Source organism: Emydura macquarii, unplaced genomic scaffold (assembly GCF_026122565.2).
Source record: "Emydura macquarii macquarii isolate MOO-44397 ecotype Brisbane River unplaced genomic scaffold, CSIRO-AGI_Emac_v2 contig_2676, whole genome shotgun sequence".
In the NCBI taxonomy this organism is placed as follows: Eukaryota; Metazoa; Chordata; order Testudines; family Chelidae; genus Emydura; species Emydura macquarii.
Window position 1 is genome coordinate 3994884 of NW_027132813.1, and position 14762 is coordinate 4009645.

Consider the following 14762-nt stretch of genomic DNA (forward strand, 5'->3'; position numbering starts at 1 on the left):
TCTCTGTACGCTAAAGCAAATGACTGTGCAAGGCCCAGGGCAGGAGTGAATTGGCCCCACTTTGTCTGGGCTGACTTGTCGATTTGAAGGTGTTGCTTTTTTCAGGTGATATTGCTTTTTCTTTCATTGAAATATGTCCTGCCTTTTGATGTCTGGATCGTACTTTTTCAAATGTAGTTTTTTCTTGTAATATGTTTTGGTTGCTATTGTTGCTGTTTCTTATTGATTAGTTATTGTACGAAGAGTCAATGTTTTCCATATACAAAGAGCAAACTGTGCACTTTCCAGCTGGATTACTTGTATCTGCAATTAAGGAAAAGAACAAAAGACAGAAAGGACAAACATTAAAGTCTGTATTTGGGAACATAGCATTACTCTATTACGGCCCCTGGGGATGGACTCTCAGCTTTGCTCCCAAATAATTGAGGGACCAACTCCTTCCATTTTCAGATGCAGTGCACTTAAAACAGACACATCTCCCCTACATTTACATATACCACAGGTGGTTGACTGTGAAGCTGGGGAGTAGAAAATCCCTTAGAATCAGACTACCAGACTAAAGTTATTTTCAGAGTGAGAGAGTGAAGAAACTGGGAAATTATAGGTTTGAATTTGTTAAAATGTATTCTTTGCCTTACAGACGAGTAAACACTTTTAAGGACAATGTAATGTGAGTCACTTGCAGCTATTTCTGACTGGATAATTGGATAATTTGTATGATGTATTCAGCCATTCTTCACTGGGGGTGAGTGTGTGCTGTAGTGTTTTGACCAGGTATCTGGAGTTGGGACACCTGCATGCTAGCCCCATCTCTACCACAGATTTGCCAGGTGATCTTGAGCAAGTAGCTCAATCTCTCCGTCTCAGCTTTCCTATCTGCATACTAATTCCTACCCACCTTTGAAAAACGCTCTGAAATGCTGTGTGGAAGAGTAAAGTCTTGTTGTTGTTAATGAAGGATGTAGGAAACGATTTCATATCCTGATGGTTATCAGCCAGATCTCGGACAATGAGAACACCACTCCCACCTCCCCTGCTCCAAACACTATCCCATTCAGGTTTTTTCAAAAGAGGTCTCTTCATTTGCATTGCCTGTCGAGCTGGAGCTTGTCTCTTTAAGAAAGTGTAGCACAGTAGCAGAGGAAGGTCCTGCCTCTGAAAGCTTGTAGCAGTGTAGCTGGGCTGTGGAATGGGAAACAGTTCTTGATCTTTATCCGAATACAGTACACATACGCAGCCACCCTATCTCCAGCTCACGCAGTAACATCCAGCGTGGAGACCAGCACTCCTGCTTGGCTTCCTGATGCAGGATGGACGTTCCTGAGGACTGAGCTCAGCTGCTGTAAAAAGCAAGTAGGAAAACATACAGCTGGATAAAATTGGTAAGTCAAACTAAAGTCACATCCTCCTCTCTGGACTGCAGCTTTCAAGTCTCTTTATTTTTAATATTCTTTGCAGACGGTTTTTTTTTTTATATGATCTTCTAAGCAGAGCAGCTGGGAAAATATGAGAGGAAAATAAAAATATAAAGTAGATCTCGAGCATTTGTGCTTCTTTCTATTTTAAAATCCCTTTCCCACATTAACACTTGGCTGCGGGAGCTGGAAAGAGAAAGCCAGCAAGTGCTTCTGCGTAGGGGGGGAGGAAGCTGGTAAGAGCTCTAATTGGCTTTTGTAGTGAGGACGATTCAAGAGGGAGATCTAAAAAAGTAAAAAAATCAAGGCGTTTGAAATGAAGTGACTTGTCATTTACTTTAAAAGGGAAAACAAACGTCATATTCAGCAATTTAAAAAAAATTGCAGTGGATTATGTGTAGTAGGGATAGTTGGCTTTTAAAAGTAAGTTATTCACAGTGATCAGATTTCGAAATATTTTCAAGCAAATGGTGAATAAATGTTGATTTGTTTCAGATAAAATATATTGATAGCTCTGGAACTGTAGACAGGCACGAAATGCAATTTTCTCAGCGGCCGACAGAGGGCGGTGTTGCTGCATCTGGTAATCCATAGTAAACTGGCCAGGGAAATTGGTAAAACTCATTTGTGAATAATTTAATAGTGCTAAACTTGTTTAAAAAAAAAAAAAAAAAAAAAAAGATACATCTTTGCAGCAATCTCTATAGTGTAGCCTCCAAAGGTAGGCACGTCCATTTGGTGGCTTGATTTCTGCACTTCAGGGGTCAAAAGTAGGTTAATGATTTGAATGGTTATAAGAATAAAACTTCAGTCAATCAAATCAGAGCCTGCTTATAAAAATGAGATTCCAAACTCGTAGCTGAAAGGAGTTAAATGTTTAATTGATGCGTTTTCTTGCATTTTACCCACTGACACAGCTTTTTGAGCACTGCAGAAAAATGGTGCTACATACCAGTTTCTAAAGCAAACGTGCAGTGTTTATTGCTGGTGGTGACATTCCCTTGTGTGCTGTGTTGCATATATAGATTCAGCCTGGACAAGGAAGAGGAAGGATGGTGTCAAATCTAAAAGATTTGTTTGAATCTCTGACAAACACTTCTTTCAAGACAGTCTAATTCAGTGTTAACCAAGTTGCAGGTAGAAATCTGAGCTCTGTGTCTGGAAACAGTTTGTCTGTCCCAAATGTGAGTGATTAGTGCAGGGCATAAAAACATGGTATTAGGGAGTCCAGGGCTCCTCGGTTCTATTCCCACCTTTGAATCAAATGTTGTCAAGTGATTAGCATGGGGATGGCTGTTGGGAATAGGTTCTATGTCCAGCTGTTCCATTTATGCCCCCATTGTTCTGGGCAAGTCTCTTAACCATTGCAAGTCTCATTTTACCCCTCTATAAAATAAGGTTTAGAGCATATAATAAAGTATATGTATTACCATATTTACACATTCTCACTCCTATAAGGTTGCTAAATCTGAGATCCTCAAATGAAAGGCACTAGATAGGACCAAAATATTGCTATAATTAATATCATTCTGTTATGGATAGAGAAGGGTCTGAGCTGCCATATCAAGTTTGAAGTTTGATATATGTATTGGGATCTGGGATTCTTGTACTGGTCTGTCTTGAACTGTATGATAGTCTGGGGTTCCTAACTTTCACTCCTGCTCCTTGAGGTGGGGGTGGATTGATAGTTTCTGAATCCTCAATGTGAGCAATTATGGGAAAAGCAGATTAAAACAGGGTGAATGACTGTGAAATCTGCCCATTCAGACCTCCTGTGACCACATTTAATTGAAGGTTTCAGAGCGCAGTTCCATGTGCTGGGGCTATGGAGCACATGAGCCACAGCTACATGGCTGAATTGCAAGAGGCTTGGAGAGAGTCATTAGGGGAGAGCCTGTCCATGAGCTAGTAGGGTTTCAGAAATTAGGCAGGTAGCAGTACCTACCTTTTGGCCATGTGTCAATGATCCATGGATGAGAAGTGGATGCAAGATGTCCTTTTACATAATGTAGTCTTCAAGGTAGGATTTTCCCCTGGTTTTTCTTGTTCTCTCTCACTTATTAAAAGATAACATTGATTTGCTGTTTTCTCTAGTGGAGTGGGCACAGGTCAGCTGTCTAGGTGCTGCTTGCTTTGCATTTCAGTGGTATAGTTTTTTCTTTTACCACTCCTCTTTAAACAGTTTTTACACATTACACAACCGGAGGTCCTGTTGTCTCTCTCATTGTGTAGGATATGTGAGCCTTCTCAGGCTGCCACAAGTACTAGGTGTAGTGCTAGGTTACTTGACTAATCTAAGAGCAGGAAAGACACCCTGAATGATCAGTTGCTAGAATGCCCTGGAGAAAATATTGTCTTAGTGGCTTTACTACAGAGTCTCCCTCTGTTTGGTTTGGGGCTATTGATTTACCTTTATGCTGCAGCAGCAACTATCTCTTTTTGCTCATGAAACTTAGCTTTAGCCACATTCTCAACTAAACTTGCTGCCCCATCCACTATCAGAAACACGGGGGTGAATTTGCCTCCTGCTGACATTCCTCCTGGCAGCCAGGCTGTTCATTTGCTGCATGTGTCCATAACAACCTGACCATCTTTCTCCTCTGCTTGCTATTGTTTAGGTTAAGATGATTATTTATCAGCTGCATCTCCATATCTGGTCAACATGGCTGATTAGTACATGTAGATGATTTCAAATCCAGGTATTAATTATTGTTTTCCAATTTACTAAATCCTCAGATAAAGTCCCCAATTTATCCATGGAATTGATACAGTCCAGAGTACTTGACCCCAGCCCCTATGTATGTTCCATAGGACTCTACTTTAGGGTCTGCTTTATTTTGCACTAGGCATTTGCACTAGGCACTGGGCTTGCCTACACTTAAAATGCTACAGTGGCACAGCTGTGCCTCTGTCAGGCTTCAGTGTAGACACTACCTATGCTGATGGGGAGGGGTTGTCCCATCAGTGTAGGTAATCCACCTCCCTGAGAAATGGAAGAAGTCTTCTGTTGACTTAGCTCTGTCTATAATGACTTTTCACACCATTAACCTACATAGTTAAACCGACCTAATTTTCTAGCGTAGAGCAGGCCTACAGGATCCTGTCTGATCCTGTCTTCATTCTTTTTGTGTCACTTGTGTGACACTTACTTGGTTAATACAGTTCAGCTCTTGTAGATCCTTCAAAGCGTCATCTTCATTTGCCATAGGTGTGTGGTATCTGAAATCTGGAGATACCCTCCCTGTTTTCTTAAACCTGACACAGATAAAACTGGGCTGCTTTGAACGGCTTTTTGTAGTTCTGAGGCCTCTGGGCTCACCCATGCTCAGCTCTTTCTGTAACAGCACAATACTGTTTCTTTACCCTTCAAAAGACGCTCATAACCTTGAAGTTGCTATGAAGCCTGTCATTCAATTAAGCTGTCACTGACACCATCTTCTGAGTCTAGCCATACTGAGACCTATCATTACTATGCTAGTTGCTGACAGTTCAGTTCCTAATTCTGGTTCACTTCTGCTCAGTGACTGGTAAGCTTTGTTTTGCAGGTCTTCCAGTTTAAGCTCTTAATGCAGAAGTTAGCATCCATCATCATCTGCTTACAATATCTTTCCATAGCATCCCTTCACTGAGAACAATATTGGCTTCCTAGAGAGCAGTAAGTTAACTGTAAGGTTTTTGGCGCTTACCTAACAGAGTTGGATCTGGTTTTGCTCTCCGCTGTTCATGTGGTCTCTTGATTTCTTATTTCCCAGGTTGCTTTTTTTTCTGCAAATTCCTCATACAAATAGTTCAGTTCCATTTCTAGTTCAGTATATCGATAGCACTTCACTCTGCTCTTTAAGATCTGATATCTGTTTATGAAACTGAATGGGGTTGGTTTCATTTAGGTTTCATTTGCTTTCTCTGCTGTTTATATCAGTTTGGTCAAGCTCCTTTTATCCTTGCACCAGGGATGCTTTAAGAATATAAATAGGAGAGTATGAATGATAGTCTAAATGCCAGGCTTCTATGTCTAATTTTAAACATTGTAACCAATGCTCATAGAAGGTCCCTTCTCAAGGTCCTTTCCACCGCTACATTTGTTTCTATGAATCTGCAGCACTGCCATCTACTAGATGGATTGTCAGGCTTCCTTGTGTCTATCAATGCTCTCTGTGGCTTGTGTAAATGCACCTGTGCCCTAAGAGTCTATGGAAAACTCCTGGTGGAGGGAGCCTCTAATTACTGGTGCATTTTAGGGGAACATCCTGAATGTAATGTGTAATTGACATGTGCTGCTACAAGACCATATTGACCTGAAGAGACGACGAAGGCTAGGAGATGAGATTAAAAGGATTTGGAGATTGCAGGAGTAAATTCATCCCAGAATAACTTTGCTGAAGGTACCCAAATGCAGCTAGTCCTGACTGACCCTTCTGGATAGATTACATCAGACCTGCCAGTGCTCATGTGTCAGTTTCCCCTATCTACTGGCTGGTATAATGCAGCTGGTAGTTAGCTGCCTCTACTGTCAGAGCCTATGGTTCTGAGTTCTGTTCCTCCTCTCACACCTGTGTGGTTTCCCAGAGGAATTAAGTGTCTGTGGATGTATTATTGATTTTATTATTTTGTTAGATTTAAAGAGTAATGAAAACTAGCCATGCAGAAAGCTTTTAGCCATCCTAACATTCAACTACTTTTACTGGGACATAATAAAGACCACCCAGCATCATTAAATAATCCTATTCAAATAACTATTAACAAAGCCAGCCAGTAAATCAAAGCAACAGGAAAGTCTCTGTCTTCCCCATTCCTTCTCCATTCCAACTCCTGCCCCTGCCCTCCCCCCTTGCAATAAAACCCTATCAAATAAGTGGTGGTTTTGTATCATGCCCAGAATGTCAGAAAATATTGTATTGCCTCTGTATAAATCCATGGTATGCCCACATCTTTCATACTGCGTGCAGATCCAGTCGCCCCATCTCAAAAAAGATTTATTAGATTTGGAAAAGGTACAGAAAAGGGCAACAAAAATGATTAGTGGTATGGAACAGCTTCCATATGAGGAGAGATTAAGACTGGGACTTTTCAGTTTGGGACTCTTCCAAGAGACAACTAAGGGGGGGATATGATAAGTCTATATAATCATGATGGATGTGAAGAAAGTAAATAAGGAAGTGTTATTTACTCCTTCTCATAACACAAGAACTAGGGGTCACCAAATAGACATCAGGTTTAAAATGAACAAAAGGAAGTATTTCTTCACACAACACAGAGTTAATCTGTGGAACTCTTTGTCAAAGGATGTTGTGAAGGCCAAAACTATAACAGGGTTCAAAAAGAACTAGATAAGTTCATGGAGGATAAGTCCATCAATGGCTATTAGCTAGGATGGGCAGGGATGCAACCCCATGCTCTGAAGTGTTCCTAGCCTCTGTTTGCCAGAAGCTGGGAATGAGCGACAGGGGATGGATCACTTGATGATTACGTGTTCTGATCATTCCCTCTGAAGCACCTGGCATTGGCCACTGTCGGACAACAGAATATTAGGCTAGATGGTCCATTGGTCTGACCCAGTATGGCTGTTCTTATGCCATCAGGTTGAAGCTATTTTGGACCAAGTGATGTGAAGTGAGGGAGGGAGGACAGAGCAATTTCCAGAGACTGAGGGCCCAGTTGGAGAACGCCTTCTTTGAAGCCCAACTCCCTTTTGTGACAAGATAATTTCAAGAAAGCAGAGATGATAAAGCATCTCCATTAAAAGGAAAAGCTCAAGGTGTACACTCCTCTTCACAAGTCAGCAGGTCTGCCATAAATACCTTAAAATAATAAACAGGACAGCATGAGATAACGGTAAATTGGAGGCTAAGAAAGTTAAGCTCTCCCCTTCCCATGATGGGGCTGAGAGATGTGGCAGCACTGACACTCAGTTATATTTTCTTGTGGGTCTCATATTTGTTCTTTGGCAGGCGGAGTGGTGTGGGTGGGTGAGCAGGGACCATGGAACTCTGAATGATCTTCCATGCACAGGAAGCTGGGCTAAGGACAGTCCTCTTTCTGATTTCCCCTCTGGCTTTTCCCATTGATGTCAGAGGCATTGCTTCAACCTGGCATTTTGTGGTTTCACCAATGTGGCATGTGTGCCTCGTTCTATGTCTAGCTCTGCAACCTCTTTCTAAATGTATTGGAATGTGTAACCTTACCTAGGTCTGGCTACTAAGAGGCATGATCATATAGCTGTGTTTATTTTGAAATCCACTGAAAGTGAATGGAGAAGCACTGTCATTTCAGCTCTCTGAGACACACTTTTCCAGCAGCTGATGAAGCCCAAGACCACGCCAGATGAAAAGCTCTTGTGTATCATTTTCAGTTAATTAAAAAAATAAACCTTAACTCCCTTACAGAGGCAGTTTTCTAAATACTGCCTATATCACTTCACCCTTGCTCTGACTGCCCTTGCCTTAGACAGTAGCCAGGATATTGCAATGTGCTTGCAGGTAAACGACTTGAGAGCAAGGAGGGGTGGGTGATGGGTTGTTTCTCATCCTGGTTCTTGAGAGTTTATTTTATTAGAACTAAACTTTCTGACTGACTGAAGAACATAAAGTGGAAACTTAGCATTTGCCTACAAAGGGCTTTTTTGGGAAAACATTTTCAAGGCACAATTTTATCTACTGGAAGGCAAACAAAACATTTTTATAGCAATCTGAGTCTAATAAAATGAGAAGGGACTGGACTTGAAGTGCCTTTTTTGCTAAAAGCAGAAAACAGCAGTCACTTGAAAAGAGAGGTGCATGAGGAACTGGGTACCTTTATTGGCTCCCATGTTGGTTAGTTAAGTTTCCCAGCCAGTGAAGTGGTGTTATCTTTCCCAAATCCTGGGCAGCTTCACAAGTGACCTTGACTTTTTTTCCCCCTCCTTCTTCAGGTGAATTTGGTTCTGGTAGAAGGTGCCAAACAGATAGCCCTGAAGACCGTCATTCTCAGTTTATCTACAGAATAAATATAGCTTGGACAGTAACAGGGCAAACTTCACCATTTTGCCCTTTGCCCTTGTGTCTTAGCCCTGACCTTAAGGATCAAGAGCTGTGTTCAGTCTCTTGGTTCAATTTCATCCTTTGCCAACAACAGGGCAATTAGTTACAACTGTGATGGTAGTTAAATTGGGGGCTGTTTGGATATATGTGCCTTGCTAATGCTGACTGGGGCCTTTGGTGCTATCCTACTGTAAAGAATAAATAATAATGTATGTAGACTCTCATTCAATAGGAGCTAACCAGACTCTTCCAACTCATTTCACATGAACCTCCATCAGATGGTAATGATTTTTGGTCATTATCCCATCTGAATTTGGCCCATTGACCTGGTGGAGAGAGCTTCTGTATCTCATTACCAGTCCCCTGAGTCATCCTGATGTCATTTTTCCATATTACTTTTAAGATGTGCAAAGTGTACGTTTCCAGGCTCTGTATTCTTCCCTTAGATCAACTGGGGATCCTTGGGACCTTTGGGAAGACTGTGATGTGTGAATTTTTTTAATTAGTGTCTGACCTGCTGATCAGTCTATGAACAATGATCATTTTTTATCTAGATTTGAAGGTATGATTGAGGGAATATGTTTGTCAATGATACACCGATTGTGGTAAATGCCAAAAGGCTGACTCACAACTTTAGGACAGACTGTATTTGGGGGGGGGGGGGGGGGGATTTTGTTTTCAGATTTAAAAAATATTACTTTAAAGCATTTTGCAAATCACTCATTTTCACATGTAGGTATTTGTTTCCTACTGCCTTTGTCTCTAGATTGTCCTATTAATAATAATATAGTCCCAACAAATTCTTAATCTGTATTTATAGAACATTAAATTATAAACCTGCAATATTTTTTAAATTGAAGTTACTTTTTACTCTGTGTTGCTTGTTTACTAATAGCACATTGCTCAGTTTAGAAAGTGAAACAAAGTCTGTCAGTTTTACTTCTTGTTTCTTGTCAGTTTCACTATTGCTGTTTCATGCCCTGTTTGGGGTGGGAACACTACAGGGATATATTTATATCCAAACAAAAAACCAGTTTTCATTAAAAGAAAAACAAATCATGAAATCATTTCTATTTATTTTAGACTTTGTACATACATGGTTGGGCCAAAGGCAACCAGATGGTGTCACACCTCATGAAACTAATTTGACTATTCTTAGTAGGTGGAATTAAAACAATAGAAAAATAAAGATGAACCATAGCCAGTCTTTTTGGGGTTCATTTTGGTGGCATCATATATTTTTAAGATGCTTCAATTAGTTTGGACAGAAAAAAGCTGATTTGAAATTCTTTTATTCAGAGTAGTGTAGGGGTGAGAGCAGGAGAGTAAAGATCTGGGTTGTGGAACTCCATTTTTGATTCTGCTACTGCCCTACTATTTTACCTTGGGCAAGTTATGCGGGGCCAGATTTTCAACGAAGTTCAGACCAGGTTGGCAGGTGCTCAGCATTGACACTTGGGGACAGATTTCCAAAAGAGCTCAGCCCCCAGCAACTCCCATTGTGTCAATTATGGCCAGATTTTCAAAAGAGCTGAACATCCAACATGCTGAGCTCTTTAGAAAATCTAGTCCCTTATTTTTATGCCTAAACAGTAGTCCAACCCTCTCTTGAAAGTCTGGTCCTTCATCTCTGTTCATCTGGTAGACAGAGACACACCCTCTCTTCTCTGTCTCGCAGGGAGTTATCGTTAGTTTAATCTTTGAAGTCCTTTTTGAGATCCTGGACTAAAAGGAGCTAACAGTTTGCACTTGCATGCTGTCATCTTATTTATTCTGAGAATCAAAACCAAACCTCAGCAGTACTGGAATCCCAGTGCAGAGTGCTTACAGTGCCATGTTTTTTTCTGTCAGACCTCTGAATTATTGATTTCTCTTAGGAGTATGCAGGTTCAATAAGGCATATTGAGTAAAGTCTGAGCAATCAAAAAAATCAGCATTACCCTGTTGTTTAATATATCCACCACCACGTCTCCTTAAATGGAATAGACTGTGCTGCAATGCATGGCAGCATGGGGCCAACATATTGCAATGGAGGATTTCATTCACTTCTGCTCCCACAAATGTGACTGAGCAACTCCTTTAAGCAGCTTTGATATGACTGTGTAGCTGGACACATGAGGGTGTGTGGCAAGCTGTGTTTATATAAGGGGTCAGGTTGGATGAATATTGGTATGAGGCTGGGTGTGGCTATAGGCTCATACAGTTATGTGTATGTAGTTGTCTGTCTCAGAGCATCTGTGTGGAATTGAATTGATAGGGTGATGTGCAAGGAAAAAAAATATAAGCAAAGTTACAGTGCTCCTTGGCTTATTGGGCCTTGATCCCAAGACTGTAATATGATCCAGAATAGATTCACATCTTGCTGTAGCTGGTTCTTTCAATCCCCTGGGAATGTTTCCCTGATTTAAATGGATGATACTGAAATGTGTAATACAGGGCTGTAGCTTATAGATCAATGCTGACTCTGTTTGTGGGAATGAATGAATGCCTCATGTTTGATGTGCTGCGGCGAGAGATCACAACTGAATACTTATGTTACGGCACTGTGGTTTTCTTGCAGTGTTTTTTGCTGTCTTTTGGACTATATAGGTGTTGCCCTGGATTTCTCAGAGAAGTGAATAGTGAAGGAGGGGATTGCTCCCTGTTGGCTTTTTAATGGTCTCAGAAATTTATTTCTAGTGATATTTCATTCCCACCTGAAACAGGACTGGAACAAGACTGGTGATAGCTCAAATCTCCATCTGCACATTGCAAAACCATAAGATATTTCTGTTTAGCAGTGATTCTTCATGAATAACTTGCTTTCTTTGATTTCCCACTTATTTTCCTATTGCTTCAGCTCCTTTGACAGCTCTGAACTGGATTCAGTGTCATCTGTGCAGATTCCTCTTTGCTGCTGATTTCTAGGACTGCCTAACAATTGCATGGTGTTTGGGAAGCGGCTCATCTCCTTACCTTGTTGCATAGGGCTCTTTAGACTGGGTCAGGGAGGAGGTTCCAAGTATGATGTCTGTCTCCTAAAAACAAAATTCGTTCCTGAACACACCCTTCTCCCCAGAGGCCTATAAACTCTGGTCCAGACCTCAAAGATGTGTTTAGTAAAAACCAAACCAGTGAAACTCTAGAGCTAACTGACATGCTAATTAGAGCTGGATGAATAATTTTTTTTTTTTTGGTTCATTCAGCAAACCAAAAAATCCAAAAATATTTGGTTCATTTCCAAAAATGTTCAGAATTTGTCAGCAAATCAGGAAGATTCATTTCAGGTTGACAACTGTGTGTGCGGGTCCATCTCCCGCACCCCACCCATTATAACCTTTAGCCTGATTTAGAGGAGGGATTTGAATCCACATCTCCTACCTCCCAGGTGAGTGTCTTAATCACCAGGCTATAGAGTTGCTCTCACACTCTCTCTTTGGCACAGTGAACATTTAAGTATTTACACAAAGTGGAATAGCTTCAACAGGAGAGATTGAGTACCCATCCCCCCCAGAATAGCATATGGTCTAATGGTTAGGGCACACAACCGGGAGGGGGCAGGAGATCTGAGTTAAGTCCCTGTTCCAGACTGCCATTCAAACTTCAGTCTCCCATCTCCTGGGCAAGTCCCTAATCACTGGGCTAAATATTAGTCCCCCTTCCTCCTACACTCCCAAGAAAAAACTTCTCAGCTTAAATTCGTGCATAGTTTTGTGTCGACTGAAACTGCATTTTTTGGCAAATAAACTTCCCTTAAAAATGTTGCCTTGTTCTAGAGCTAACCACCTTGCTAATATCATCCTGCTCTTGTTACATTTCATCCCTCTCCTTTTGTCTATACGTTGTCTGCTTAGATCAGATGATGATGGTAGGAAGAGGGAAGTGCAACAAAAACCTTGCTGCCTCCTACAGCATTCCTTGCTCTCAAGGGCATTTGCCCTGTGCCCTCAGGTTGATGGTTTATAGCCTGGGGGGCTTTTTGGTTTCCTCAGTGCCACTAAGTGCGCACACAGCCAAAAACAGCAAAAGATACCCACTTCCATCTGTGACTAGCCAGAAGACTTGTATAGCATTTTGGCCATACCATCCCCAGCCAGGACCAGGAAGGACAAACTGTAAGAAAATTGAAGGGGAGGGAGAAAATTATTTAAGTAACCCTAATAGGTTTAATTAGAGACATTGGTGATGGGGTGTTGGGGATAGAGAAGGGCAGATTGGTCCTGAGACTGGTGGAGATCTGGGTCAGTTATTTCATCCACACTAGCTTGCCCATCCCTGTGTTTAAAAACCCACTTGAAAGGAGCCAGCTGATCAGGCTTTGGAGGGAATCCAGATCACAGACAAATTTTTGAGGGCGTCAGGGGAATAAAATAGAAAACAACCTTCCAGGCCCTTTCCCAGCAGGAATGAGGCAAATGGCTTGCAAAGCCCCAGATGAAGAAATGCTCAGTGAATGCCTGGAATCTATCGTTCTGCTTCTGAGTGGATGGGGAGTCCCTGGGAAGAGTGAAGAATCACAGGCCGATGGAGAGCTGTGGCCAAAGACGTGTAGTGGGAACCTCCTGTTGATAGGATCCCACGCTATGATCAACCCAGGGAAGGCTGGGTATGGTTTGGCTTGTCCTTGAAACATTCCGATGCAGCCTCCCTCCCTGGGCAGTCAGGTTTTCTAGGAAGCATAATTTTTAGAGTGTCTGAGGGACCTTGCACCTTTTTCCATTGAGGTGGATGGAGCACATCTACCAGACTCCTGATCACTGGGACTCAAAGGATATGCCTTCCTCCTGATCGCTGCTGCTTTCCAATAGAAATTGGCTGCTAGTGATTGAAAATGTCATTGCATTTTTCAAACCAGAGGTACAATAGCTGGGATCACTCTGGAGCCCTTCACTGCCTCTGCTGTGCATGTGGTTATGTGGTGGGCATACAGCAGCTGGGATAGCTCCATGCATCATGTGCTCCCTAAGCTGGGCCTCCAACAGAGGTACATTAGCTAGGATAATTCTGGGACCTCTCTGATATGTGCGCATTGGAGGTTCACAGGACCAGTTCCTAGGGAGTATATAGGACTTGTTTACGGATGAACATGAATTTAAAAATAGCTTTCTTCGGACTCTGCCACTGTCTCACTATGTAAACTTGGGTTAGTCACTCTGTGTCTCGGTTTCCCCATCTGTGAAATGGTGATGATAGATCTCAGCAATTCTTAGATAAAATGTATTATTCTTGTAATAATCCCTGGACTTGGAAGATCTTAAAACACTGCACTAACACAGATCAACTTCCCCTGCCTCTTGGGAGAGGGTTGTGAAAAGTGTCTTTATCTCCATTTTTCAGAGGAGAAAAATGAGGAACAGAGAGGCAGTGTCTTGCTCAAGATCACACAGCGAGCCTGTGGAAGAGGCAGGAAGAGGACCGAGATTTGATTTGTATCTCTCTGCTCATCCTTCCTCTTATGTAACAAAGGATGACAATAGCTCACTGGGCTGTTAGATCTGAGCTTGATTCAAGTCAGCATGTATATAGTGTGACTTCCCAGGACCTTGTTTACAGAACACTGGATCATGGAGATAGGTGTTGAGGGAATTCCCAGGATCCTGTGGGTAGAAGAGGGGCTCCTAAAGCTCCCACAGGTACTGGGGTGGAATTCCCAGGGTCCTGCAAGTCTTGAGTTCAGCTGTTCAGCTGCTATTGTTTCTCAGGGACTCTATCAAATATCAGCAAACAGTCCCTTGCTGTGCTGTTTTCCTGGCTCCTTGAATGTTGCATGGAAATTCAGGGAGAGGGTCATAAAGTACAAGGGTCTGTCTTTGATTTCTGCTGGAGGATATTGGAGTTACAGCAGCAGGGATAGGTTTTTCTCTCTCCTACTGGGATCCTGGGGAGAGGGTTCCTGCAGGACAGGCAGGGCCAGAAATAAATGTACTTAAGGGAATGCGATTTCCACAGAAGGAAACAAATTGCTCAATCCAGTTCTCTGAAACTGGAAAATTCCACACTTCTGTCCTATGGGCAGATCAGATGGAAAGGAGATATTGCAAACTAAGAACTTAGAGGGCCTGATGCTTTCTGAAGCAATGGATGCAGAGGAATGCTGCAGGCAGCAGCAGCTGTGAAGGACCCTTCAGAGAGGCTCTTCTGTTTGGGAGGCAAATCTTCTAGTGCAAGAGAAGCTCCCCTTAGATTGTGAGGTTTTGGGGTGGGGGCTGTCTTTTTGTTCTCTATTTGAACAGCACCTAGCACAATGAGGGCCTGGTCTATGACTGGGGCTCCTAGAGGCTACCTCAATACAAATGATAAATAATAACAGCCAGCCGTGCAGCTTTGGTGGAACCTTGGTAGATTCTGTTCT

At 42.1% G+C, this 14762-nt stretch overlaps 1 protein-coding gene across 4 annotated transcripts in view; it reads left to right on the forward strand.

Moving 5' to 3' along the window:
- The window catches only part of DAAM2 (dishevelled associated activator of morphogenesis 2), a 252754-nt gene that overhangs the window by 30959 nt on the left and 207033 nt on the right, over nt 1–14762 (forward strand). Inside the window, exon 1 of one of the 4 annotated variants that reach the window (XM_067564775.1) lies at nt 1242–1382. The exons of the other annotated variants lie outside the window; for them this stretch is intronic. The gene's annotated coding sequence lies outside the window, so the exon portion shown is untranslated. Of the gene's footprint in view, nt 1–1241; nt 1383–14762 lie in introns of those variants that run through there. 4 annotated transcript variants of the gene reach the window in all.